The following is a 4,048-nucleotide window of genomic DNA, read 5'->3' as shown; positions in this document are numbered from 1 at the left end:
AAACTCTTCTTGTTCATGCAAAGCAAGCCATTATTGAGACCAATTCAAAATCATCAACTCATGTCTCTTTTGCCATTTCCCAAATATGCTTGCTTTCTCATGATACTTTGATGTCCTACAACATAGAAGCCATTTCATCAACTCTATTTGCATTGTTGTCCCTTTTCTTGAACTAGATTGTTTCTATGATCTTCTAACACAACAATACACAACTTTGGCCTTGATTTGAACATTATGTGGAATATCATCAAGTTTGCCTTCTTGTTGAACCTTTAGTCACTTCTCATTCCATAATACATAAGTATATGTAATAGACTCAATTTCCTGCTCAACACTTAGCAAATTTGTTAGACATTTAATTATGTTGTCATTCAATCCACCAAAACCCACTAAAGGGCTAGATGCACTTTCAATACCTATCTTTTGGAGAAGGTCAGGGTCATATGCAGGTGTGTGGATGAACTCATGATTCTTGATGAGGTTGTATGCTTCCATCTCCTAGGTCTCCCTCCAAATCAAGGTATGGATCATTGTCTCCTTCCTCCATCGGTTGCTCTTGCTCTTGCTCTTCTTCTTCCATTGGCACCATTTTTTTGTCTTCATGCATCGGGCTCTATTTGGGCTCAGTGTAGCGCGCGCTTGAGCTTCTGTAGGAGCGGATTGAGCTTGCTCCCATGGCCTTCTTGAAAGCGCTGGCGAGCTTCCTACTAAACTTGCCCATGAAAAAGACAACAACACAAACCCACAAATGGGGTTACGTTAGTGAAAATAAATCAAACAACCCATGAGCTTGGCTTGGTGGTGATGAGCTTGGGAAATGTTTGCAAAGTTTCCTTGCACTTAAGCTTTGTGGAAAATATTTTAGCAAGTGGTGGATCAAGAGAGAGTGAGAGGGATTGAAAATGGAGAGTGTGAGGGCGAGGAGAGCCTCAACCCGAGCTCTCGGTATTTATTGAAGGGAGCACCAGCCGAGAGGAGGTCAAGGCAATGGCTAGGAGCTGTTGCAGAAGTAGCGGCGGCGACGCTGGGCTGGGTGCGGCCGTACCCCTAGCGCACCCTTGGTGCACCCACACCAAAGGTGGGCCCGCTACTACCCCTTTGGCTAGTTGCTTCCAATGGCTTTCTTGATCAAGTAGCCGTTGGTGCTTCCCTCAGTTTCAAAATTTTGCTCCCGAAATTGATTTTCCACAAAACTTTTGTTTATATTTTGAATTTTCATAAATATTTTAAAAATGAGAAATGATAATAGAAAAATCTATATTATCAAAAAATGATTTTATTTTATTTTTTCTAAAAAGTTTATTTTTTAGCACATTTTAAATTTTGAATTTTAAAAATTTTGAAATTTTGATTTTTTTTTTATTTTTTAAACGATAACTATCAATTTACCTTCGGCAAGGGCTCGACATTTATAGTTCGCCGGCAAGACTTCTCCTCCTCTATAGCTCTGCAGCTGCATGAACAAACTCGGGGGAATTCTCGGGTTTCCCTGGGATTTTCCCCGAATGGTTGACAGGAATAGGAGCAACTATTTGAGCAATTTGTGTTTCTATGATTTTATTCAAACTTAGTTTTTCACCTGAGGAGGATAAATTTTCAAGTTTTGAATTTATATTCTCAATCATTTTATCATTATACATAAGCTTTTTAGTGATATTTTCATTAATTTTTGCTTGACCTAAAACGAGGTCTTTCAAGGAAGGTTGATTTGAATTGTAATTTGAGTTAAAGTTCGAATTACCTCCTTGCGGATGGGATTGATTGTTTCACCCATTATTGTTACCTTGTCGGAACCCGTTGTTGATGTAGGATGATTCTCCCCGGGTCTCGAGGTAGTCATTCCTGAGAGTCCGACCTCTCCATAGACTTTGCAAGTCATTTGTGAGTCCATGGCCTTGACGGTGCCCTTCATTGCTTCCTTGTCGGTGGCACGCTCGTCATGTCTTTTCAATAACAAATCCATTTTTGCGGCAAGCATTTCCACATCCCTCACGGTATGCATGCCTTTTTGTTGTTTTCGTTCCTCTCCTAGCTTTGATTGGCCACCATTTTCTCGATGAGAGCCATAGCTCCATCAATGGTCAGGGAAAGTAATGCTCCTCCAGCAGCGGCATCTACGTGCCCCTTCGACATGGACGTAAGCCCCTTGTAGAAGTTCTAGAGCATGAGCCAGTTTCTCTATTCCATGGTACGGGCATGCCTGGATGTAATCCTGCAGCCTCTCCCATGCCTCGGGGATGGACTCCATTGAAGTTTGCTAGAAGCTTGAAATTTTCCCCCTTAGGGCATTGGTTTTGCCCATGGGGAAAAATTTCGCGAGGAACACCATGAAACATTTGTCCCACATACTGACAACTTCCTTCTCCTTGTACTACCAAACAGACAGAGCCTGATGCTAGCTGGTGCGACGTCTTTGATGACAATGGTGTCGCACAGCTCTAGGAAGTGTTGCAAGTGTGCACTTGCGTCCTCGCTAGGCAAACCACAGAATTGGTTCGCCTGCACCATCATGATCAGGCCGGTGCGTAGCTCAAAGTTTCTGGTACCCATGTTAACAGCGGGCCCAACGGGCACATTGGCAACAGTGGGGGTAGAGTAGTCGTGGAGTGTCTTGGCCATAGCGGTAGTAGCGGATGGTGTAGGGGTGACTGGTTCACTTGCTGATGGAGTGGCAGAAGAAGAAGTGGCACGAGACCGGCTCTTCCTTAGAAGTACCTCCGGGTTTTCTGTGTAGTTATCCGGCAGGTCGAAACCACTCATACACTATTCTATTTTCATCCACAACAGGAAGAAAACAAGCAGAATTAGCCTGCATAAACTATGGCTACCATTACATGCATGTGATCATGATCATGTCTTACTAGATTCTTTAACCTATGCCCTCCTCAATAACGACGCCAGAATTGCTCGTTGGCATTTTTTAGCGCAATCACCAAGTGTGGAGGTTTTAAGTCCATCCTTGGCAACAGCGCTAGAAATACATGTTGGTATTTCTTAGCACCATCACTAAGATTGAGTAAACCTTAGCGACGCCGCCAAGAAACACCAACTACGATAGTTCTTAACGATTATAGAAAATATCCGCAAGCGCACGGATCTATCGTTGTAGCATTTCACCTGGAAGTATTCAGGGTATCGCTATTTATATTTTTCTAAAGGAGGGCAAGATATAAGAGTCTAGCATGAGCATGAACAAGATTACATACTTGCATTAGCAAACCAATAATTCATGACAGGGGTAAAAATGGTATATCAAGGATAGTGGACACATATCTAAGCCAATCTCAAGCATAAAAGGAAAACAAAGAATAAAAGAATGTTCCCACGTGGAGCAAGCATGTTCTAATATAGTCAAGCCAAGAACAAGTGATGATCATACAAATTATAGGGTTATAGCTAGAACTGAGTGTAAGATAGGTCAGGAGGCCATCGAGTACTGGTCTGCCAGCAACCTCATGTGACAATTTAGACTCCCACACCCTATCCGAACATGGGGGATTACAAGGGACGAACATGACTGTCACCACCTGCCGCCTACCCCTCAACCGGAGAGTAGGAAATGTATTCACATGTCTCTCCATACCCAAACACCATGCTTGCGTATACAGAAACTACCCAAATTCCCCTAGGTCTCCGACCCTACGGATCGATAGGTAAAGAACTTAGACACACCCGAAGGCACGATGAACCACCACCTAAATCCTAATCAGTTCGTCATGTGATCATTTAGATATTTCCCATCCATAAGTAGCAAAGTGCTTGGCATTGAAGCTTTACAATTCTCGACCATCTCCTGTGTGCCGTTTTCTTGCCGCATTCCTCTCCAATATAAAGTGGCCTGCCATCTCCGATCCTTACTCTAATAGCATCCCTTGATTAGTTCCTCTTGCACATTAAATAATCTGTTACCTTGGGCCTTTTTAAATGCACGTCAAGTCACATGAAAATAAACATTCCTCCACGTTCTACTAGCAATGCAAGCTCAATTCTCCTTTCCTTGTATTCTTTATCTTTTTCTATCACAATCACTTTCTCCTTATTCATGGCC

At 42.7% G+C, this 4,048-nt stretch overlaps 1 non-coding gene across 1 annotated transcript; it reads left to right on the top strand.

Annotated features, from left to right (window-relative positions):
* The first annotated feature begins 2,180 nt into the window (after nt 1-2,180).
* Nucleotides 2,181-2,287, top strand: LOC136502368 (small nucleolar RNA R71). Its single transcript, XR_010770525.1, has one exon. It is a non-coding gene; the product is annotated as a small nucleolar RNA R71 (small nucleolar RNA).
* Nucleotides 2,288-4,048: the final 1,761 nt, after the last annotated feature.

Source organism: Miscanthus floridulus, chromosome 13, assembly GCF_019320115.1.
Source record: "Miscanthus floridulus cultivar M001 chromosome 13, ASM1932011v1, whole genome shotgun sequence".
NCBI classification, from domain to species: Eukaryota; Viridiplantae; Streptophyta; class Magnoliopsida; order Poales; family Poaceae; genus Miscanthus; species Miscanthus floridulus.
This window is presented reverse-complemented; position numbering and strand designations above follow the sequence as displayed.